Source organism: Mandrillus leucophaeus, unplaced genomic scaffold, assembly GCF_000951045.1.
Source record: "Mandrillus leucophaeus isolate KB7577 unplaced genomic scaffold, Mleu.le_1.0 Scaffold320, whole genome shotgun sequence".
Classification (NCBI taxonomy): Eukaryota; Metazoa; Chordata; class Mammalia; order Primates; family Cercopithecidae; genus Mandrillus; species Mandrillus leucophaeus.
The window spans coordinates 1,619,615-1,645,458 of record NW_012103366.1 but is presented as its reverse complement, the minus strand read 5'-3'; the positions used below and the strand labels follow the sequence as shown (position 1 = coordinate 1,645,458).

The window sequence follows — 25,844 nt, the reverse complement described above, 5'->3', positions numbered from 1 at the left end:
ATGCAATTCCTTTTCCTACCATATAACAGCAGAAATCTCACCCCTGGATGTCATGCACATCAGAAACCTCACTCTTGAACTGATAAGTTACCTAGGCTGTCCCTTAGATACGTCTTTGCTAAATATCCGTATTTTCCCTAAATGCTACAGACCAGAATGTTCCATGTGTCAGTTATCGCTCAGTATCCCACATGACGCCATGTGACTGAAAATTGGGTTTCAATATATCCCCTCCCCATTTATATCCATCCCATTTTAACTTATTACAAAGTAATTACCAAAGAACAACAAAAAGTAATTGTTTGCCTGTCCATTTCATAAACATATCCAATTTAGAAAAATCACAACCAAAAAAAGCATCACTTGTAGATTCTTCAATAATTAGAGCTAATAATTGGTGCTTACTATGTTTCAGGCATTTCTTTTAATGTTTTACATATATTAACTCATGTATTCCTGAAAACAACCCTATCAGATAGGTATTATAACCATAACCATTTCATAGATAAGAAAACTGATGTTTGGAGAGGTTAAGTAACTTTCCCAAGCTACTTCCAGCCTTGTCAGTCAGGTCTATGCCTGAGCACTTCATCCCTCCTCTATGGAATACTGATGTTCCTGTAGGTCCTTTGGTACTTCCCCAAGAGAGGTAACAGAAGCCCTGAAATAGCAACGATTTACAGGTCAGACACTGAGTTCTAGATGACCAGTTTGGTGCTACAACTGGATGCCGTGTTGACAACTGATCTGCCCACTAGTCTCTCTACAAAAATGGTACATGGCTTGATTCTACTTTTTACTACTGATCAATGTATCAATTCATTGACTATGTATTGTTTCTTTTTTGACACTCTGCCAGAATCATTCTAATCAAACTCACCCTAGTAGCACTCTTTCAGTGTTGAAGTGTCAAAAGTGGTATGATGACATCTTAAGAACCTTCCCCCACCAACCCCTACAGCTCTCCATTCATTCTCAGCCTTGACACTTACAGTTGGCTCCAAAAAGTTGCATAATAAAGAAAAATTCAACAGGCTCTTTGGCAGATCTGTTTTAGTAGTGTCAATATATATGCCACCTTTTTATAGCTCTTCCTTATGAGAAAAAAGAAATGGGGCCCTAAATAACACTGAGTCACCCAGGGCATCAAATCCATTCTTTTATGAGCTCACTTCCTGGAAGCCAGAGACACAATCTGCACTGCTCTTTTCTCATACCTCATTACTCAGATTTAGAATTTTCCTTTCAGAAAAACAAAATAATGGTATTCTACTGAGTTGCCATGGTGATTTTTTGCTTTCCTTTCTTGAACATTTTTAATATGCAGAATAAAATTTATCATAACTCTCTGACAAAATTGAACACCCATAGGATAAATTTGGTATCCCTCCAATAATCTCCATGCACAAAATTACATTTTTTTAATAAACCCACTGTCACAGGCATTTAAGAGAACCCATGATGATGATTTCTGCATCACTCAAAATATTAGAAAAAATTCTAAATTATCAATTTAATGCATATAAAATGCTCAGATAACAAATACTCTCAATCCAAAATGACTTTACAAAAGAGGAGGCTCTCTTGCTCACATTAATTTCTAAGCAAAGAAGTTAAAACTGAAACACAGTGGAATAGAAACAGATGTTCAATCCATAGATGCAGATAAGAATTCTTCACTTGCCTGCTTATCACTAACAGATGAAGGAAGTGCATTCATTAAGGAAACAAAAGCTGGCCCAAGAGGCACAGCGCCAGGTCACAATTATCCACTGGTTCAGAGTACCACCGAATGTTCCCAACTTCAAGAGGACAAAGAGAAGTTAAATACACTGAAAAATTAAATATACAATTTTTAAATGCCATAACAGAGGTAGAACTAGTCCAACTTCCTTAGGCAAAGAGGATGTGTTCCCCTTTCTATCAGTTCTGCTTCACTTATATCCCAAAATGATGCTGTTCAGACTTTTTTCTTAAATTCCTATATTTCCTCTTTTTTTCAAGTTCTATCACATTTTCAAGCATACAAAGTTGAGGGGAAATCCTACTTCTGATCAACACCAAGTAATACTTGGTAGTATTTGGAGTGACTTTGAAGACAATGCTATACTTACAGAATAATCAGAAAAAGAGCACCAAACTTAGTATATCTACAACTACACTTAGCATCTTCTCCTTTGCATATCTAACACACAAAACCAAGCTCAGCCCTTTCTTCTGGTTTTGCTTCAAATCTCAGCAAATGCCACTGCCATGTGCCCAACCAGTCAGGCTAAAAATGTTGCATCAACTTAATCCTTACTCTTCCAATACCCACACTTTCACTTATTCAAAGTTTATTGACTGTTGAGGATTCTGTGATGGCCAAGAAAGTAGGACGTAATGTGAAGGACCCCTCCCTGTCTAACCCCTCTCACCTCCTACTCACTGTTCAGCCCCCTGCAGTCTGGCTTCTGCCCCACCATTCCACTGAAATGACTCCAGCCTAGATCTCTAACAACCTTTTCAGCCATATTCAGCAGTCACTTTTCAGTTCCTTATTTACCTTCCTGGCAGCATCTGACAATTGTGTTCCTCCCTTCCTTCTTGAAAACTCCTCTTGCCTTAGCTTCTGATACTATTAGTTGTCTTCAACATTTAACAACTAGGAGTTCTCCCGCTTAATTGTCCACGTTTCTGACTTCCCTATCTCAGTTTCTCTGCAGGTTCCTCTTTCTATTCATCCCTTAAATGTTATTCTTTACAGTTCTCTTTTTACTTTTCACCTGCTCCCTGGTCAATTTCATTCATTTTCATGGGCTCCAGTGTAAGTAAGATGGACGGTGCTGACCTATAGTTCCCCGGGCTAGATACATCTCCTGAACTCCAGACTCTTATAGTCAATAAATTAATGGACAATGCTATTTGGAGGTTCTATGAGCATCTCAAACTCACCTAAAACCTAAAAACCTTACCTTTCTCATTAAATAACTGCTCCTCCTCTAACATTTCCTAGATCAGTGACAAGCACAACCTTCCACTCTGTGGTTGTGCCGAAAACTGGGAGCCTTTCTTGAACTGCGCCCCTCCAGGCCCCTACATTCAATCAACCTTAAGTGCTATGTGTTCTAACTCCTAATATCTCTTAATCTATACATGCTTTCTCCAGTCCCACTTGAACTACTCTGGGTTGAACTTCCATAATCACCACCTGGATTACTCTTTGTCTCTCTGGTGTCCCTGCCTCCAGTCTTGCTCCTCTACTCTAGTTCTTGCTCTCCACATAGCCCTACAGCTCTCAACCCTGGTCACACACCAGAATCACCTACGGAGCCTTAAATACATACATACACATACATATATATATATAGTGTGTGTGTGTGTATATGTGTGTGTGTGTGTATGTGTGTATCTCCGAGCCACATGCTCTGGTCATAGTAATTAAACAGGCTTAGAGTGGGGCTCAGGTCTCTCTACTATTAAAAGCACCATACAATGGTTCTGTTCTGCAGCAGGATTGAAAATCAATCAGTGATTTTTCCCAACACAGCTCTGATCATAGTTTACAAGATCCTTTACAATGATGTTGAATTTTCTTCTTTTCCTCAAATGTGCTGTTTTCTCTTAATCCAGAGCCACAAAGCCCACAGTTCCCTGGTTTTAACTCCTCCCTACACCACATCCTACCCCTTCATCACTTTGCTCTCATGAGGTCTTCACTGGTACCCACACATTCCAGGCTGTCTGTCCTGTATGTTCCTAAACCCTTCTTTACTTCCCCCATTACAGCATGTACAGTAATTGCCTGTTTATCTAGTGGGGAGACTAGACCATATGCTTCAAGAAATCAGCAATTATATCTCTCTAACTCACCACTGTGTCCCAAGCACCTACCACCAGGCCAAACATAGAAAGGGTGCTTAATAAGTGAATTAGCAGCTAACAATATGGGAGACAGACTTACAACTGATTATTAGTTCAAATATAAGATGGACAATTCAATGATAAAAAGATTAGCATGGCTGGGCATAGTGGTTCACATCTGTAATCCCAACACTTTGGGAGGCTGAGGCAGGTGAATCACTTGAGCCCAGAAGCTTAAGACCAGCCTGGCTAATGTGGCAAGACCCCACCTCTTAAAAAATACCAAAAGATAACCAGGTGCTGGCATGCACCTGCAGTCCCAGCTACTTGGGTGGCTGAGGTGGGAGGACTGCTTGAGCCCAGGTGGTGGAGGCTGCAGTGAGCCGAGATTGCGCCACTGCACTCCAGGCCGGGCGATGGTAGCGAGACTCTGTATCAAAAAAACAAAGGTGACAGCCATGTAAACTCTGCCTTCACAAGACATGGAAGACTAGCAAAAAGACTTCCCCGAGTGTTGAACTGAGTATTGACGGTTGAGTAGAGCACCACTGGAGAAGAGGGAGCCTTTGAGACAGGGGAAACCAAATATGCAAAGGTAGCAATGTACAGGTTACCAAGTTGCATCCATTTTACACCAAACGTGCCTCAGAGCCCTCCCCTCCTTTCCACACCTATGATCATTCTCCTAATTCCCTAATTCAGGCCTTATGTATGAATCAACCAACTACTGCAGAGTCTTCCCTCCTGCTTCCAATTCCCCCTCCCTACTGCTGCCTACAGTACAGACTGATAACCCTTTTTCCTCAGCTATAAATACATAACTAAAACCTCTGACAGCACCCCTCCCCCTGCCCATGAATAACCAAGTCCCCAATTCATGCCAAGGCACCTAAAGTCTCCATGGATACAGCCTACCCTAGCTTTCTAGCCTCTTCTGTACTTCACACTAACCCAACTCTACCTACAAATCTACTTGTCAAGTTCCCACCCAACTGAACTACTTCCAATTGTCCACTTCCATCTCCCACTTCCATGTTTCCATGTTTTTGATCACTGTATTAGCTACCTATTCCACAACAATGCTATGAGACAAATAACCACACGCTTCAGTGGTAAACAGCACTAGGCATTTACTGCTCATGTATCTGCGGTCAGAAACTAGGTAGCGTTGCTGATCTTAGCTGGACACACTCATAAGTTTGGAGCATAAGTTCTCAACCAGAGGCTGTTTTGCCCCTCGGGGGCATTTGGCAATGTCTGGAGACATTTTTGGTTGTCATACCTTTGGCAGGGGGCATACTACTGCGATCGGGTGAGTAGAGGCCAGGGATGATGCTAACCATCCTAAAATGAACAACTCCCCAAAACAATGATCCAACCCCTAACGGCAAAGTGCTTCTGCTGAGAAACTTCACTGTAGGTGCTGGCTGGCTATTAGCTGATCTAGGACAGCTTTGTCTGGGGCAAGTGGGGCAACTTGGCTTTGTCCAGGTCTCTCATCCTCCAGCAGGCTATCTGGGGCATCTTGTCACAGTGATGACAGAGGAGCAAGAACAAGCAGAATTACCCAAGGTGTCTTACAGCCTAAGCTTGGAATGGGTACCTCATCACTTCTGCTGCATTCTACTGGCCAAAGCAAGTCAGAGGGCCTGCCCACATCCAAGGAGTCAGGAAATAGACTCCACCTCTTCAGGGAGAAGAACTGCAGTCACTTGGCAAGGGGTATGTATACAGGACGGGATGGAAAACTGGTATAGCCAACCACACCAATTCAGCTCCCTCTGTGAGGGAAACATGAATTTGGAATTATAAAAGTGGTTCCCTTCTCTCTGCTCCCTCTTGTTTACATTCCTCTTTAGGTGTTTAAAACATTGCACTTGGTATTACCAATACTTGGAGCTGACAGACAGCCAGTACTCACCATGGCGGGCACTACTGTGACTCGGTCTGCTCTGATTGGTTGGTGCTGTGCTGTACAGTTATTTAAGTTTCATTATCTTGGCCTCCACTTTTGTGCACCTGTTTGTCTCTTCTATGGGACAGAGAATCACTGACTTGGCGCTAGAATCTATATTAAGATATTAGGCTAAGAATAAAGTTAAGTTCTTCCTTGGGCATTCAGTGTCTGGCATTCAGTGCCTTGGACATTAAATGTACCTACCTGGCACACAGTAAGTGTTCAAGATCTGTTTAGTGAATAAACGAATAAATGAGGACATTCATACAAAGGAGAATGACTGATTGTGATGTGACTTTACACTCAGGGATATCTGTGATTCAGTGCAGAAAATATGATTCTCCTAAAGAAGCTGTGGTCAAATTTGCTCAGGTATCTAGAACATTCTACTACTCTTTAGAGTGCACCATAAAATACTGATTATTTTATTCCATCATGTGAACTAGGAATGATGTTGCTGGCAGAAAAAATATAACTGTATTCCCAGGATGCACATCACTTCACACACCCCCACATAATCATTCAAACAAGTTTTAAATCTTAGATCTGCCAGTATCACCCAGTGCAACTTACTCACTTGTTTTGTCATCTGCTGTGTTCTCCACCCTGGCTGTACATTGCAATCACTCGGGGGAAAATGTCTATAAAATAACAATGCTCAGGCTCTGATCCAGATCATTTTAAATCAAAAGCTCCCAAATAATTCTAATGTGTAGCCACAGTTGAGAACTGCTGAGCCAGAGCTATTCACTAGCAGGGAGGCAGTAATTATTATTACATGCTTATTTTTAAAAAAGAAAAGAAAAGAAAATATTAAATCAAATCTCAGGCTTGGCGCAGTGGCTCATGCCTGTAATCCCAGCACTTTGGGAGGCCAAGGCAGGATTGCTAGAAGCCAGGAGGAGATCAAGGCCACCTAGGCAACAAAGTGAGATCCCATCTCTACAAAAAAGAAGAAAGAAAAGAAAAGAAGGTATCAAATCTCTGTAAGATTTTGTTTGAATAATAGGTTCCAGAATTAATCAAAAGTTTCAGTAATATGAGTTTCAATATAAATAGTGCATATTACCAGTGATCACCTGTATCAGCTGGGATTCCAGAGTGGAAGCATTTTTATTCCTGTATTGTTTGGTGTTGGTGGTGATGGTGGTGATGGTGATGGTGGTTGTGTGTAAAATACTAGACCTGGCTGGGCATCGTGGCTCACACCTGTAATCTTAGCACTTTGGGAGGCCAAAACGGGTGGATCACCTGAGGTTGAGGTCAGGGAGTATGAGACCAGCCTGGCCAACATGGCAAAACCCCATCTCTACTAAAAATACAAAAATCAACCAGGTTTGATAATGCACACCTGTAATCTCAGCTACTCAGGAGGCTGAGGCAGGAGAATTGCCTCAACCTGGGAGACGGAGGTTACAGTGAGCCAAGATTGCGTCACTGCACTCCAACCTGGGTGACACAGTAAAACTGTCTCAAAAAAAATAAAAATAAAAATAAATAAATAAATAAAATACTAGACCTATTTTGGACAATATATCTAGATAGACTATCTTACCCTCACCATTTATCTAAATAGACTGGACTAGACAAATGACTTAGTATCAGAATATCTAATATTGAATCCCTTATATATGAAACATGATAAATGACCAGTTACAGTTAAAATTACATATTAACTGCATAGCCACTTATGATGGTTTTAAAATATGTCCACAAATTCTTTGATACTCCTCCTTTCAAAAGGTGGAGCCTAATTCCTCTCCTCTTGGGTGTGGGCCGTACCTAGTGACTAACTTCTTAGGAAGCTATGGTGGCCGATACAGTGGCAGATAAGTTGGTAGATATGGTGACATGTGAAGTCTGAAGCCAGGTCCTACCATGCCCTCCTTTTCGCCCTCCTGAATCATTCACTCTAGGGGAAATCAGCTGCCATGTTATAAGGACATACAAGCAGCCTTACAGGGAGGCCTAGATGACAGGAACTACTACCTCCTGCCAACAGCCAGCAAGTACTGAGGCCTCCTGCATACAGGTACATGAGGAAGCCATCTTAGAAGCACATCTTCCAGCTTCAGTCAAGCCTTCAGACGACACCTGCCCTAGCCAATATCTTGTTTGCGACCTCAAGAAAAACCTGAGCCAGAACCAGCTAACTAATCATTCCCAAATTTCTGACTTATAGAAACTATAAAATAATAAATATTTGTTGGTTTAAGCTACTGTGTTTTGAGATAACTTATTATGCACCAATAACTAAATCAGCATCAAAAAACTTATAACAGTTTTCTTGACAAGTATCTAAAGTATCCCTTCTACTATGTACATCTACTCTCAACTCCCTCTCTGAATGTCTCAGGAACTTGTTTTATCCATCATTCCTTCTCATTGTTATATAATCAATGGCTCCCTCTCTACCCCTTCGTCAAGGCCTTCTAATATGTCCAAGTCTCTCCCATCCTTAAATACAGAACAAATCCTACTACAGTCTTTTGTTCCTCCTTTCCCTGGATTTCTCTGTTTCTCTCGCCTCACATATCCACTCAGTCACTAAATCTCATCATTTCTACGCCTTTAACATCTCTCACATTCATTCCCATTGATGTTGCCATCATCATCTCTTACCTCTATTATTGCAACAACCCTATGGCCTCCCTGCTTCCATGCTGGCCGTCGTAATCATCTCCTACACTACCACCAACGTCATCTTGCCAAAATATAATCACATCCCTTTCTTACTTTTAAGTCATACCCCACTGCTTACAAATAAAATCTAAACTCCATTAAAAAAATACTAACAGCAGCTAAAACTTATTGAGCACTTGACTTTATATCAAGCACTGAGTATATTAATTTATTTAATCCTAATCACAATTTACAAGGTAGCTAAAAATACCCTCACCATTTCACAGATTAAGAGGTAAAGCACAGAGAGGCCAAATAACTTCCCCCACAGTCACAGCATTAGTAAATGGCAGAGCCAAGTTTGTGTTTCAGGCTGACTCTGAGCCCAGCCCATTTAATTCCAGCACCAAACCCTCAGGCATGGCACACAAGGCCTCTGCTGATGTGACCCAGTGTGTCTTCTTCCAGCAGCGCTCTCCAAATGCTATGTCCCAGCTCTGCTGCTTCCCAAGTGCACTCTGCTACCACACACCTCCATGCCTCTGCTCATGCTACCTTCAAGGTCTAGCCGTTGCTGTCACCTCTCCTCACCCTTACTGTCCCATGCAACTGACAATGCTTGCTAATTTTTCAAGACTCAACCCAAGTGCTATGACTTAAGTGTGTACCCCAGAATTCATGTGTTGAAAACTTGGTCCCCAGTGCAGCAGTGTTGAAAAATAGAACCTTTGGGAGGTGATTTGGTCACGAGCATTCGGCCCTCATGATTGGATTAATTCATTCATGAATTACTGGATTAATGGGTTACCAAGGGAGTGGGTTAGTTATCACGAGAGTGGGTCTCTTACCAAAACCAGTTTGGCCGTCTCTAGTGAGCCCTTCTTGCCATGTGATGCCCCGCACCACCTCGGGATTCTGCAGTCTCCACTAGCAAGAACGCCCCTCACTATATGCAGCCCCTTGACCTTGGACTTCCCAGTCTCCAGAATTGTAAGAAATAAGTTTATTTTCTTTGTACATTACCCAGCCTGTGGTATTTAGTTATAGCAACAGAAAACAAACCAAGACACCAAGGAACCCAATGCCCATCTCTCAAACATTCCAGTACCCAGGGAGGATGTTCACATCTTCCTTTGCAGCACCAAGGAACCCTGAACAGACTTTGTGGTAGATGAGAGTATTGCTGGAAAAATATCCACTCCCCTCCCCTCCCACTGTGAGTGGAATGCCTTTCCCTGCCCCACTGACTGTGGGCTTGGCCACATCACTTGCTTTTGCAGAGGAATGTGAGTAGATGTGATGCAAGTGGAGACTTTAAATCCATTTGTTGCATGGTTTTGGCTGGGTTCTGGTGCACCTGTCATTCATTTGCCATAAAGAGAGCATCTCCCAGGTAGCCTCTGGTCCAAGAAGAAAGGAGACACATGAAACAGACTTGAACGTAACCCACAGCCTTGAGCCAAGTACAGCCAACCCACAACTTGAAGCAGAGCTGCTCAAGCTGACCCCCTTCAACCCATAAGCAAGAAAAATAAAATATACCATTGCTATCTGCCACTGGGTTTGGGGGTGGTTTGTTATGCTGCATTATTGTAAATACATCTGGAAGTCTTAATTTCATGTGCTTGTTTACGTATCTTGGGAGCTCAAAATCATGCTTAAAACATTAAGAACTCTTAGCAGATTTTTTAAGATATAACTCAGATACCATCAAATTCACCCTTTTATAATTAAACATATTTTAGTTTTTCACTAAGTACTACACATGGGCAACTATCACCACTATCTAATTCCAGAACATTTCCATCACCCCAAAAGGAAACCCATAGCTATTAGCAGTCTCTTAATAGATTTTGTAAATAACATAATGAATGAAAACATAAGAAATTTCTTAGAAGAACTCTTATTCCAAATTAGTGTCATGATGTAAACACTCCAGAAAATTCTTTTTCCCAGAAAAGTGTCTTAACTAGGATATTCCTACCACTAGGGTATTTTAAGGATATTTTATCTTTAAAAGAAGTTATGTCCACATGTCCCATATATTTTAAGTATAAATATTTAATATTCTTTTCAGTTGCTATTGCAACGCAAAGGCCATTTGGAGATTTAATTATTGGTCTACAGATCACAGAGAGATGATTACATTAAAAGCCACAAAGCATTCAGGAGGGAAAAAATTTCATGTAGTTTATCAAAGCTATCCATAACTGAGGAAAACATTACATAAAATCTGCTTTTGCATTAAAAAAAAAAATCTCTTGGTCAAACACCAAAAATAAAACCTCAAAATTTCTAATAGTACGGACCAAAGCTTCAAAAATTAGCAAATCCATACTTTAAAAACACAAATGTCAAAATGCCAAACAGTGGCAGAGATTGAACGACTACTCTGGGTGGATACCTTGACACCATACCTAAACACTGTTACTCATTTTTCTTAGATAACATAGAAAACTATATAGAAACTATAATGGCAAGTACATTTCATTCTATTAACAAAAAAAGACAGAAATGTCTTCATTCAGAAAGTAACTCCATAAAAGAGATACCTTTGGGGAAAAGTTTATTAAAGACTTGAATGTTGAATAGAGTAAATAAGAAACTCATGTCAAGGGCAAAACGTTCTCATCTCAAAAAAAACATATTTTCTACATATAGAAAAAGCACCCCTCACTTCATTTTGCTGTTCTGTATGAAACTATTTTGCCAAATCCAAGAAACCTAGAAAACTGTTATTGGAATCATCACTATCCCCTCAAAAAAGAAAAAAGGAAAAATCTGCCCAAGAATCAGCAAAGTAACCTGTGAGCTTTCAAGTATCCTGACTCCACCTAAGCCATCCAACCAGTTTTTATTTTTACTCCTCTTTCCCGTACTCGCCCTGGTAGAACCCAGCTGCGCTGTGCCAATCTGGGTCACTCAGCACGGAGGATCAGTGGGCAACAGCCGCTGTATCCACTTTTAGAAAGGCCCCACATGCCTGGGGACTGCTCAGGCACAGAGCTGCACACCCCCGGACCCAGAGTGTCCGATGAACAGCAACTGCATGGTTTTGCTATTTCTAGGCTTCAGGCTCCAAAAAATATATATCTTTACCTGAGAAATATGAAATTAAATGGGAAAAAACAAATCAGATACTGGTATTGGATACTGTCATTTCTAACATCTTTTTAAAGCTACAATAATTCAGTGTAAAGGTTCCTATATATTGAGAAGAAAAGAGAGTTGAAGTACCCAGAATGAACATTTTTATTTTTTAATCAACAGTTCAAAAATCAATCCAGTTTGTTCAATTGCATTTTTACACCTAACAGAACCAATTAGGTGTGGGTTTGGCACTTGACATTCAGCGATATCTCTAAAAATAGCACTGTTCTAGTCTTGTAAAAATATGAATAAAACAATCTATTAATGCCTCTTTTTAACCATTCCCAGCTTATAATCTTATACTCCCCTCCAAGAAGTAGTCACTGTTCTGAATAGTTCATTTTAATTATTTCCTTCCTTCCCTTATCATCTGTGTGTGTTCATGTATATTACCAAATTTTTAATAAAATGTTAGTAACAATTGGTGGTAGCCTCTTTCGCATCCACTTTACCCATTCTTCTACAAAAAGCACCCAGATTTTCCTCTAGGGAATTCACGGCTTCTCTGTTGGGTAGCAGCCAGCATCTTTGATAGGGATGGACCAGGGAAGTCTGATTGGCTTAGGCTAATCAACTCATCTATTCCCCTGGTGATCGTGAATGAGGAATGTGTTCTCTTTCTCTTTCTCTGCCCAGGGTGTAAAGAGAACTTGAGGACTGGAGTCACTGTTTCCCAGCCAGCCCTCAGTGGAAAAGCCTGGACCTTCTGAAGTGGGGTAGGGCAGGTGTGGAGGCCCCATGTAAAGCCAGAGCATAAAGCCACACAGTGCACAGCACGGTGGAAAGACAGAGAAAATCCAGGTCCTTACTGATATCATTGAGCTGCTGAGTCAGCCTTTGTCTGAAGTAGGGATCTACCTCCAGACCGTCGATGAGCAATCAACTGTCTATTTTTTAGAGCCAGTTTTGGTTGGATTTCTGTTGCTTGCAACCATAAGAATGCTAACTAAAACAAAACAAAAATTGAATGAAAAAATTATTAAACACACACACAGAGTTTAAAATCAAATAAGAAATACATTTTTAAATATATTATACTACTTACAACTCTTGATGGCAGTTAAAAATGAGTGGCCTATCATGTCAGAGCAATACCAGGGTTCATCAGGCTGCTTGGGAACCAGAGTCCCTACACATTAGAATGTGAGGTTTGGGAGACGCCTGGAGCCCTCTTTGTACACAATCACTGTCCTTCCCAGGTGGCAACAACTGTCAAGGTGAGAGGACTTATTTTTGGAGTTTCTTTTAAAATATAGAAAACATGTCTAAAGCCAACACTGGCCTCCAGCATCCTTAGGCATCCCCTGCCTCTACCCTCCTGCCCCCAGCTCTTTACTGCTGTTCCCCCTCATCAATATCCCTCACGGACACCCTTGGTCAACAGCCAGAATTTGCACCCTGTATTAGTCCATTCTCACATTGCTATATAAAACTACCTGAGGCTGGGTAGTTTATAACGAAAAAAGGTTTAATTGGCTTACAGTCCTGCAGGCTCTACAGGAAGCATGGCTGGGGAGACACAGGAAACTTACGATCATGGCAGAAGGGGAAGCAGGCATGTCCTGCATGGTAGGAGCAGGAGGAAGAGAGAGCAGGAGGAGGTGCTGCATACTTTTAAACAACCAGATCTCATGAGAGCGCCCTCACTATCACAAGAACAGCAAGGGGGAAATTTGCCCCCATGATCCAATCACCTCCCACCAGGCACCTCCTACAACATTGGGGATTACAATTCAACATGGATTTGAGCAGGAACATAAATCCAAACCATATCATACCCCATAGCATGGTGGTTAGAAGTATAGGTAAAGCAGCCAGACTGCATGAGTTTGAAGATCAGCTCTATCACCTAATGACTGTATAACCCTTAGCCATTCACTCATTTCTACATTTGATGGTAGTAATAGAGTTTGTAGCTAGCTCATAGGATGGTTGAAAAGTTAGGTGCTTAGGACAGAGTTTGCCAGGCCATAAGCTCTCATAAATGTTAGCTATGTTTCTATTCTTTTGTCAGGAACTATAGCAATTTGAGAGAGTTTAGAGAAAATCCAACTGCTGTCCTCCCAGACAAGGCCAGCCATGGCCCAGGCCGGGCCAAGCAGCACAGAGGATTCCTATCTTCGGTGCCAGGACCATGCAGCTTTCCTGCAGGACACTCCAGCTTCATCCTGCACCTCCCTTGTACCGACTCCCAAAGCTCCTCCCTCACTGGTCTCCTTCAGCTCTTCCATTAGAGTCTCCACACAGCCTTAAGTGTCGGCCTAGAACGTGATTTCTTGCTCATTTTTGCTGGCCAACCCCTGTTCATCCTTGGGGTCTCGGCTTACATAGCACTTCCTCAGAGAGGCTGTCCTGTTGCCCCTTAGACCAAAGGAGATCCCAGTCCTCTTCGTGTTCCAGACCAACTTGCTCTTCCCTTTCTGAACATGCATCACACGCGTGATTCTGTGCTCAGCATACGTCCTTCCAGATGGAATGGAAATCCCACATTTGTCTCTCATACTACTGAGTCCCTAGGACATGCTCAATAACTATATGATGAATGAATGAATGATGTCCCAAACTGAGACAAATTGCCAATACTCATATACTAGTGTAGACAGGGCTCCAGAGAACAGGAATAATCGCAGCCAAGAAGTCACTGACCCGCAGACAAATCGCCAACCCTCAAGTCTCAGTTTCCTCATTTCCAACTCACTTGAGTTTCTCACTCACAATAAGTAACTCCTGTAGGTTCCCTGGGTGAAAAGAGTGCTGCTTTATGTAGTACCCAGGCACAAAATCTCAAAGAAAAATGGATCAGAAAAACACACACACGGACAATATTCAACTACCTCCTCCAAAGGCAAGAGAAGCTTCTCCTGGAAATGTTGTCCAAGGTCTTCTGACAGCAGAAAGGAAATGTGAAATTTCTAAAGAAAAAGTTTTCCATATGACCCAAGATCCCAGGCTCCAGCACTGGGAATCTTTAAGGTATTGTTTTATGCATCTGTGTAGGTCAGTGTGTGAGAGATACTATCCGCACAAAATATTAATATCTAAGTATTTCTACCATAAAACAGTATCCATATTCCTGTAAATGTATGAATAATGTCCCAAACTAAGACAGACAGCCAAAAACCTTGTATCCTACAAAATCACACACTAAAAATAACAGGGCTTATGGAAAATACAGAGTTCATGTAAAAGGCCCAAACCCCATTCAACTTTGCAACCAGAGCCCTAACAAAAACAAGAACACTAAAAATTACCAGCACAGATAAAAAGATGTTTTCTATTTCCTATTACAGAACGGAGGATTTCACAAAAAGGCAGGGGCCAGAGTGCACGGTGGAAGGGTGTGAGGAAAGACCGAGGCTGCTGTGTTATGGAGATAAGAGGAAAATGCAGAAAGATCTGGGAAAACCAGACCTTTCAATCAACACAAAGCTAAATGGAGTCTAGAGAAAGAAGAGGGGTGTTCACCTCCTGGCTGGTTGTGTTCACTTCTACTATCCTATTTTGTTTTCAACTACTGCTATTTGGTGGTACAAAACACGCAAGTGCTCATAAAAATCTCACACGAACCATCGCAACTTGCACCTTTCCAAGCATGCTTCTCCTATTTCCCAATCGCATATGTAATAATCCTCATTACAGAAACCCACATTATAAAATAGCCAACTGTATTTGTTCAGAACACCAGAACCTGTGCCACGCGAGAGGTCTAAGAGTGGAGTTGCTGTTGGGAGGTGCCAGATGAGGCCAAAAGAAGGACTATCATGTGGGTATCATGTGGGGACTCAGGAGCTACGTGGGATCAGGCCTGCCAGTCTTAACATGAGTGAAATTTATTGAAACAGGCACAGTAGAGAACCTCAAACTGGGACAGGGGGCAGCAGATATCTGTGTTACACAAAGACTAAACAGAATACCATATGCAAAGAACCTAACAGTGCCTGGCAGGGAGACGCCCTAAATCCACATTTTCCTTCCCCTTGTTTATAATCATTCCAGTCTGGATCTCAGCATCGAGGACTATTTGAATCCAGTGGGGGCGTCAGGTCCCAATCAAGGACAAAAAGGTTGGGGGAGGGGATGTGAAGTGAAAGGGAATAAAAATGGTTCCACCCCCTGACGATGGTTCATTGGGCTCCTGTAATGATTTTTCATCATAGTCCTAACCACCCTCCTGACATTTATCTTTTAAAAAACATGGAAAGGGCTCCAGTTTCAGAAAGTGTGCTTGGGAGCCATACAGAAGAAATTGTTTCCTCACAACTAACGGTGCTATGTATATAGAAGATGCTCAATAAACAGCATCTTGAACCATTAAGGGAATGGAGAGAGAGAGGGAGAGAGGCAGGTCACCTGCTTGGTTAGGTAGTTACTTGGGATCGTGATCTTTTTAGAAGTTTCGCTTTTACTTCTAACGGGTCCCAAATACTTTTTGGGACCCAAATCGCTTTTACTTCTAACGGGTCCGCAAAGGTACTTTTTCCAATGAGTAAATATATACTGAGCAGTTGTTAAGGATAAGGCAGCGGGACACGGCCGTCACCAGTCCAAGCTCTGGAACCAGTTTGCCTGGGTTCAAATCCCAGCTCTGCCACTGACGATCTATGTGGCTCCAAGCATATCAGTTACCATTTCTGTGCTCCCATTTTGTGCTGGATGTTTGTTCTATATATAATGTACCACCTCATGAACTCAAGCAAGCACCTAGACTACCACTTGTATGTGGTAAGTGTTCCAGAAGTATGTTTGCTGTTATTTTTATTTGGCACTGAACTAGCCATTTTTATCACTATTATCACACTCTGTCAACTCTAACAGCATAATGAATCAGGCTTCTACTGGCCACTGGCCCCTCCTATTTATGACATCTTGCATGGTCCCTTAGGGAACAGGTGGCAACCTCATCTGTTGGCTGATGACAACATTCAGCTCCACAGGCAACTTTTTTCTTTTTCCATATAAAGGAGGAGGGGATGCTATTTCTCAGTGCTCCCACTGGGTCATGACAATTAACAGTCACAGCTGTGGTCGTTTACTGATACCAGCTACTAGTCAGTCATTTTGGGTTATTTTCCTTTAAAAATACCTGCCTAATAAGAACTCATACAGGTGACCACTATAATAAAAATTCTTCCATTTCTTTTTAGATTCACTATCACTGGAAGTGCTCTATCTTTCCCTAATCCTAAGATGTGGGAATTAGCTACACTTCTATAACAGGTGAAAAAGAGGTTTGCTTTGACTTAGGGAAAGAAAGAGAAGGTGAGAGTCCCAGGGCCAAATGCTGGGGTCATGTTTACTTAAAGAAAAGAGATGTCTGCTCTCCAGCCTTGCAGCCAGGAACTCCAAGTTCAAGGAGCCAGTCCAACTTGAAGGGAGGCTTAGCACCCTAAAGAATATCTTCACCCAAGGACCAACAGAGAAATCACCCTCTGAGTGTCCAATCGCTGACTGTCTCCAGGCAACTATTGGGTAAACTGCTTTTTTTAATCACTCAAACACACACACACACACACACACACACATATGCACACACTTTGCTTCCTGTCAGGGCAGCAACAGAGTCTATTTTCTCTGCCACAGACGAGTCCAAGTGCCAATCAGGCAACTGTAGCTGGGCACAGACTCACTGAGAAGGCGCTCAGGCAGTGGGGAAATGTGGCTGTGGGGCCCTAGCGAGGTACAGCCTGGCTGAAACAAGGAGGGAACGGGGTGATGACTAAGACCCAGTCTTGGCCACAGGGTTCTGGGGTTCACCAAAGGAGGCAAATCCCCCCCTACACACACACACACACACACACACACACACGCACACGCACACACACCTTCGTGATAATAAACTATGGCAACTTTTCTAAAAAAGGCAAAAACTGAGGCTCAGGTGTGCACAGAGAAGGGAAGGATTAATGAGCTTAGAGGAATCAGGGACCGTGCTGCAGAGGCAGTCATGTTTAAGCTCTGTCTTGAAAGGATTTGTCCCTGGAGAAGTGGAGAAGGGGCATTCCACGGTGTGGCTATCCCAATAGCCATTCTCCCCTTTTTCCTGAAGAATAGAACTCAGGAATATTATCTGAGCATTACTGCTGCCTGGGGTAAAAGACCCTTCTCCAGAGTCTCTCCTACACCCAGAAAGGGCCATGTTCCTGAAGTTCTGGGCAATAAAATAGTAGCCGGTATGTCAGAAAGGATTTCCCGGAAGGCACCTTACATGGGAAGGATGCACTCTTCACTTGCCTTGCCTGCATCCAGCTTCCCGGAAAGGTGATATGATCACGACTCTCCAGCAGCCATGTTAGACTGGGAAGATGGGGGAGGGGGTCTAAGAATGGTGGGTTCAAGTGTTGAAAGGAATCTCAGTCAGAGACCTCCAGGATTTACAATTTATGAGGCTCCCAAAGGGCACCTGGCTTTATTAGTTTATAAAGCCCCCTTATTTGGAAGAATCTGGGGAAAGTTCCCAAATGAGAAAACATCTGTGGGTCACCACCCAAAGTCTCACACAAAATGGCTACCTTCCCTCCCTGAAAAGCAAGCAGATTTCCCGCAGCCCCTTCCTACTAAGAGTGGAGTACAGCCTCTACAGCCTCTGTTTTGTCCAAGAATTTTAATCCAGAGTCTAGGCTCAAACACAAATCCCAAAGTCCTCTCTGTATTTTTCTTAGAAGAGTTCTTATCTGTGCCTCAGATGTAAAATGGACAGTGGATCTACATGCAAACTCTGAGTGGCCTGCAAGGAGTATTCAAGAACTTCCAAGGCAGGTACCTTCACCCCCTGCCCCACCACCAACACACACCTACCTTTAACAGACCTAGAGAAATTTAAGAGTGCTTCTACCCTACCTTGTTTCAATACACAATAATAATAAAAGTATGCTTTGCATCCAACGCAAGCCCTTTTCTCAATAAATCATCATCAATCAAATTCTCCTGCTTAGGATTCTTCAGTGGTCTTAGCTTAAATCTTACTTTCACTAAGAATCCTTGTCTTTTTAAAGAGTACTTTTCTCTTAAGCCCCCCTGCCCCATTCTTTGTCTTCATCGTATGTATTTCAAATTGTAATTATATATGTATTGTTTAATCTCTCTGTCCCTCCCCCACCGCCCGCCACATTGTATATTTCATGAGGGCAGGAACTATGTTTATTTTGTTCATTAACTAACACTATGCCTAGCACTATGCTGCACATTGTTGGAGCTCAGTAAACACTTTTCAGGAAATAATTTTTGAAACCACACTTTCACACATTAAAATATTAATGCTTATTTTTGTCGCTGTTTATACTGAAGCAAACTTACAAATGAGTGATAGCCAAGCCTCCCAAATAATTATTTTCATATTTTAACAATTTGACTGAGCTTATTGTAGCTTTCATTCAATTTCAATTTTAGTAAGATATTCAATTAAAATAATTGTTCAAAATATTTTTTAAACACTTCTGAGGGGAGAAAAAGATAGTGATGTACTGATCGCAATAAATATAATTTCAGTTCCTCACTTGTTGCAGACCCATTTGGTGAACACACTTGGTAAAAAAAATAAGGCTGAGGAATTTTTTTTAACACTGTTCGGTCATGAAAATGAAAAAGCCACAAGTCCTTCTGTTCTTGACCTTGATTTTTTTGAGATGGAGTCTTGCACTGTCGCCCAGGCTGGAGTGCAGTGGCATAATCTCGGCTCACTACAAGCTCTCAGCCTCCCAGGTTCACGCCATTCTCCTGCCTCAGCCTCTCGAGTAGCTGGGACTACAGGCGCCCACCACCAAGCCCAGCTGATTTTTCTTTTTTTTTTTTTTTTTTTTTTTTCAGTAGAGACAGGGTTTCACTGTGTTAGCCAGAATGGTCTCGATCTCCTGACCTGGTGATCTGCCCACCTCAACCTCAGTGGGAGCCACCGCACCCAGCTGACCTTGATTTTAAAAGCAAGTGCAGGTGTATTCCTCCATGGCCTCCTAATGGGCTATCTAGGGATGAATGGGTGGGGCAGTCCCTAACTTACACTGACCAGGAGGCCAAGCTGCAGCCTCCAATAGCCACACAAGAGTAACTCTCACAGGCAAAATGCAGGGCAGCAGAAACATGGCGCTTTCCCACCCTAACCAATATTTTATTCTTAAGGTCTCAGCATAGAGCACAGTTTTGCTGACAGTGGGAAAAGGTGTCAGCCAAGTTATTTCTTAGGTGCATCTTATATGACTACATCATCTGTCCTTTTCCTGATGCCAAAGGTAATTCCCTGAGATACACTAGCCATCCTGATAAGGTTTGGCTCTGTGTCCCTACCCAAATCTCGTCTCAAGTTGTAATCCCCCCATGTCAGGGGGGAGGCAATTGGATCATGGAGGCGGTTTCCCCCATGCTGTTCTCATGATGGTGAGTGAGTTCTCATGAAAGTTAATGGTTTTAAAAGCGTTTGGCAGTTTCGTCTTCACTTGCTGTCCCTCTCCTGCCACCATATAAGACCTGTCTTGCTTCCCCTTTGCCTTCCATGGCAATCATAAGTTTCTTGAGGCCTCCCCAGCCACATGGAACTGTAAGTCAATTAAACCTCCTTTCTTTATAAATTACCCAGTCTCAGGTCGTATCTTTATAGCAGTGTGTAAACAAACTAATACACATCCTATCAGGGTTAGATGTATGAGGGCGTCTCTTCGGAAGTGTTGTTTTCAATATTGCAAACATGGAATTTTATCACAGTAGAACTGAATTCCATTGCATCATTCCTCCTTGAAATGTAACATCTCATGTCCAGGCAGAAGTCTTTCAAATTATTCTATCATTTTTTTAAGAACTATTTTTCCCCTATATTATCTTTAGCCCTCTAGTTTAGGCTATTTTTATATTTCTCAATCACTTAAAACCAAAGTTCTATTATTCCTTCCTTTCGTCATTTAATAGCACTGAAGTCATCCTTTTTTCCACCCTACCCTTCCTTCAGAAAAGATCATATCTGATACCTTTCTTCTGCCTCAAATGTAAACACACACACATCCTAAGGAATATATGAGGTGTTCTATTACAAAATTGTACTGTGCCTTTTTTAAAATCTCAGAACAGTGAACTGGGCTTAAAAGGAAAATCTAATTCCAGTGAGAATAGTTTGGTCAAAAATCAACCAGTGTTAACTGATTCTGTCCTGAACCATGAAAATCAAGGCCAAAATACAAAATGTATTTTGCACCACTTGGGGGGCCAACTGTACACAGACTTTAGCAGGCACATAATAAGCACTCAATAAATAGTACCTTTTATCATCAGCAACATCAGCATCATTGCCATAATTTTTATCATCATGTTATCCCCCAACTATGATGCTTTTAAGCTTCAGAATGGTCTAAAGCGAAAAGAGAAGCTGCCAGGCCAATTTCTAGTACTCCTAGAGCTTCCTAGTCCCACCTAGCACTGACTGCCACCCACAGAATCAAGGCCAACTGTCTACATCATGGCTCTATTGTCATCCGTCGGCGGAGAGCAGGAGGCCAAGAGACCCAGTGGCTGGGAACACATGCTCAGCCTTCCCTTTCTTGGTAGCCAGTGCTCAGTCTGCCCTTCGGAGCTCGCCTGATGCAACTGGTTTCCAGGGAGATGCCGGGGCAAGAAGTGCCAGCTCCACCTACCATTCCGCGTCCCCTTTCCCCAAATCTGTGGGACCTCACTGTTTTCCTACCATGTGACAGCATTGTGTCATAGCTGCTCTTGTATACAAACAAGCTAGACTATTTAAATGTCATTGTGAGAAAGATGCCGCCTGCTCTCATTTACATATCTATTCAGACCACTACTCCTTCCTTGATCCAGCCAGAAAAGTTTTTTCTTCCTCTTCCTTGGCAATTTATGCAGAGCTGGAGGACCATCTGCAAAGTTAACTACCTGTTGGGAGAAAAAGATGTTAAGAGTCTAGTCCCTACAGAGGTGGAGAATTAGAATGACTACATGTATAACTTATGGTATTACATCACAAATGTCATATGTTACGGGCTATTAAATGCTAAATTATCTCAAAAGCTATTCATAAATTTTCCCTATTGCCAAACAACACAAGCATCTTTCAGTCTTGGAGAGCTATGATACCCTCAGTGTTTTTAATCTTCAGAATTAGGTCCCAGCTGAATAAGAAAACAATTCTATGTGGGCAGCAGGGAATGAACCAAAATGAGAAACTGATCCCTTCCAGCACTAGCTCTCACTCTTGTGAAGTATGGATTAGGTCACAAATAAGATTGTATTCATCACCAAGCCCCATGGGCACACTCTGATTGAAGGTAAAGGAGTCCAGGAACTTCTCAAGTTGAGAAATAAGGCTGAGTTGGGTTGAAATTTCCAGTCCCTCCCTAAAGGCCTGGGAACCTGTTCCAAATCATAACCGAAACCAAGCTGAAGGACATCTGTTTCTTCAGAAAGTGTTTGGCATTGAAAAGAAGAACCACAGATTAGAACAGATAAATATTGTTGTGGGTGGTGAGGCCAAGAGAAGCGGGGAATCAGGAAAATCAGAGTCATCTAACCTACCAATAAACTCTTGTAACTCAATAAATACCACCAGAAAAAAAGAAGGAAAGAATAAAAGGGAGGAAGAGGGAAAGCAAATCAATGGAAGAATTACTCTTATTCCTAGCAGTTGACACAACTTCAGTGAATAAAACTCTGCTGCATTTAGATGAACATTTGGACCCATTATTTGTATAATGATTTAATATTAGGTCATCTACAAGAGGAGAGGCATTGAACATTCTGCTAGGAGTTTGGTAACAAAGATTACACATTAAACTTACATATTCAGCATAATATTGAGGAATAATTTTCTAAGCTTTGATGGACTACCAAGATCATTTTATGAGTAGATATTAAAGGTTTTTCTCTGATCCCCAAGTCACTTTTAGTGCAAATTAGAGTGACATGTAGCATCTAGTTAACTTCTACTCCAGGTATCCAGAGTTAACAGAGTGAGATCACAGGATGAAATCAGTAGGCAATTAAATCATATTTCCTACCCTGGAAATTTGGTATTCTGAATCATTTCTTTCAAAATCAACCTCAGTTGTTATTAACAACGGAAAAAACAATAGCAATAGCAATAGTAGTAATAATGAGCATAATGATAATAGTAGTAGTAAAAGTAATAGCAGTGGTAATAATAATGGTAATACTACTACTAACCATACTTACACAGCACTTCCTATGTACTGGGCACTGTTTGAAGCATTTTAAATATATTAATTGATTTAATCCTGACAGCACTCCTATGAAATAAGAGCTGTTATTAGTATCCTGTTTTACGGATGCTCTCAATAATAACTCTTAGTTATTTTGTTGTTACTAAGGCCTTCTAGAAAAGTAGTATGGAAAGAAGTTAGTCACTCCCCTGCCTGCTGCTAGCCAGAGTTACTACTTCAAGTTTGCTGTCTCCTCTAGGAGTCTTCCCAAACACACAGTAAGATGTGCAGCCTGTTCCTACAGCTATAAAAAGTCACTAGGAGTGTTACAGGGCTGTCCCCACATGGTCTGTGACCATCTAGAGCTCCATTAGAGCTTTCACCTTTGCCAGCTAAGGAAGGAGTGAGGGGAGGGGGGCTGAGGTGGGGGAATGGTTCCCAGGCCACATTTCCTGCCCAGTAACATGGTCCTCAAATAGCCAAGGCTGCAGGCCGAGAAATTCCTCACTAACAAGTTACGTCCTGGAGCTGGTTCCCTGAGCCTTTATTAAGAATGAATGTTTTCTTGCCAATCCATGACTCAAGCAAGACCGAGAACCGAGGCGAGACAAGCAGCAAAGTTTGTTTATTAACTTGCTCCACCCAAAGGAACATTTTTATGAAAGGGTGAAATTCCCGACTATTCAAAAAGAAGAAAGAAAAAAAAAAACCTATGGGAAATTTAATCACCGACTGAATAAAAGTAAAAACGAAGCCCTACCAATGAAGATGTTGCCAGAGACAATGGGGCCCCTAGAGGAGCTGCAACTGTCTCGAGATAACTATCCCCCTCCCTCCCCCGCCCCGGGAATTCGCTGGCCCTAAGTACTACATTATTGCTATATTAGCTGAGGAATCTTTGTTCACAAGGCAACTGCATGCAAAACCATCTGTTACAACTCCTGGGTTCCCCTGGTTTGCAGACACGGCATTTACATTTCAAGAAGAACCTCCGGGAAGGAAGGGGGAGGTCTCTATCTTTCCCCTGGAGCAATTACCTTTTTATATAGCCTGGGAGGGGGAAGCTCTCCTTTCCCTGAAACTGAACCCAACAATTGAAAGGAGATAGGCCGCTTCAATAATGCACACACAGCTCTCCTGGGATGCCTGGTCCTAAAGCCATGCATGCCCCATTACGGTTTTAACATTCTTAAATTGGTATGAATGGTAAAGCATCAAGAACAATGCCAAATTGTCTATAGGGCTTAATGAGGCTCTACTTTCTTAAGGAACCCCTTCTTCCTTTTCTTAAACGTGATATTAAAGCTAATACTCTGCACTGCATAATAGCCTGAAATATACTACCTCTTAAAAGCAAACTGTAATCTGGGCCAAAGGAGACATTTTGTATCTTGATTTAGGTGGGGGCTATAGTAATATACATATGTCAAAATTCATGGAGGTGTAAACTTCAGATGTGTGCACCTTTACGTGTATAACTTATACCACAATACATTTTTTTAAAAGAGAATATGTCAACGATACTCACAGTTAAGGAAATTCAGAATAAATCACTTGCCTTCAAGAATAGTAAGACTGTTCTCCTTCTAGATCCTCCCCTTACCCCTACCCACACTCGAAATCTCTCCTGAGAATTTTAAAGTTCAAGAACCTGAAAAATAGTTATCCAACTCTGCACCAAGCCAGTAACTACAAATGCTTCCTGTGTATCCTGGGAGCCTAAATATGCAACACAGAGAGAGGCACCTGTCACACGCCAAACCGTTCCAGCCACATATCAAAAATAAAAAAGCCAAGGTCTTTTTCTCATCTGATGGTGAGCTATGAAATTATGAGACATGCCTGGGGCTTTCAGCAAGACAACCCTCATGTTCATTGTTTTGTTTCTTGAGCCCTATTTTCAAATAGATGTTTCTAAACTCTTAAGTAGCACTCTTGCTTGCGGGAAGCAGGTTAACCCTGTAGGGTACAGCTCTCTGGCTGGAGCAGGAGAGCAACATTAAGTGAGGGTGGTTTCTGCAGGAAGCTCAGCAGGTTTAAATCTGTACTTGGAGCTCTGTTACTCTAGCAGCTTCTTGAGAACCACGATGCTGAACGGAGTAGGGAGTCACTAAGTGACAGGCGGAATTCTGGAAGCTTCAACACTGCTGGGTCATGATTTAGCGGTACACTTCCTCCTCTGAACTACCAGGCAAAGAGGGCTGCTTGTCACTGAGGGAAACAAGGCCAAATTCATACCTTCCACTAAGCCTCCAGAAAGGCCACCCATCGAAGCAGAGGCTCCTTGCACTAATCATAGGGGGGTCACCTTTCCCCTTCATGCCCTTCAAGCGTCCTGAACCCCGCAGACAGGTCATTTCGGGAGCTCGGGGCTACCAAGCTGCATCTACTGATAGATATCGTGAATCAGGATCACCCAGCGAGCGCTTCCTGGACTGAGCCGAGAGCTCCAGTGATTTCTCTGGCCTGCCAACGAGTCATTTAAGAAGTGAAATATGCCAACCAGACCGGGTACCCCGTACTTCGGAACCGACCCTGCCGACCCTGGGATGGAGAGGGGTGGGTGTCGCCAAAGGCTGGGCAGGGTCTATGCGGATGCGTGCTCGCAGGTGGGTCTTGCAGGCTACCCCGGCCCTGCGCACTGTGCCAGCCTCACACCTGACCCGGTGCCAGGAATACAGCAAGAGGCTCCGGTGGGTATGCGCCTCCGTGGAGACACCGCCAACTCCGCTCCGGAAAGGTGCGGGTAGGAGGGCAAGGGGCGAAATGTGGGACCAGAAGCAAGATACCCCGAAATGCGAGCACCGGTGAAGTCTCTGGGGACTCGCGCTTCCTGCGCCTTTGCAACGCTTTGCTAGCACTGCGCTTCCCTTGGCAGCGCCTGGAAGCGGCGCGAGCTGAGATTTGCGAGGCCAGCGGGCAGGAAGGATGGAGGCGCAGGGGATCCCTTCCTGCCCTCACGCGCAGCTAGACTGCAGTGTCCCCTTTCACGCCCACCCTGGCCCGGGATTCCAGTGCCAAAGCGCTAGGGTTTCGCGGCTCGCCGAGGCCCAAGGGGTGACCTGGAGCAGCCGGCAAAAGAAAGCGGGGGGGTTGGGGGAAGGCGAGGCTGGACCTGCGGTCCG

At 42.7% G+C, this 25,844-nt stretch overlaps 1 protein-coding gene across 3 annotated transcripts in view; it reads right to left on the bottom strand.

Moving 5' to 3' along the window:
• The window catches only part of LIMCH1 (LIM and calponin homology domains 1), a 359,644-nt gene that overhangs the window by 332,362 nt on the left and 1,438 nt on the right, over positions 1–25,844 (bottom strand). For 2 of the 3 annotated variants that reach the window (XM_011987979.1, XM_011987985.1), the window contains exon 1: positions 993–1,078. The exons of the other annotated variant lie outside the window; for it this stretch is intronic. The gene's annotated coding sequence lies outside the window, so the exon portion shown is untranslated. Of the gene's footprint in view, positions 1–992; positions 1,079–25,844 lie in introns of those variants that run through there. 3 annotated transcript variants of the gene reach the window in all.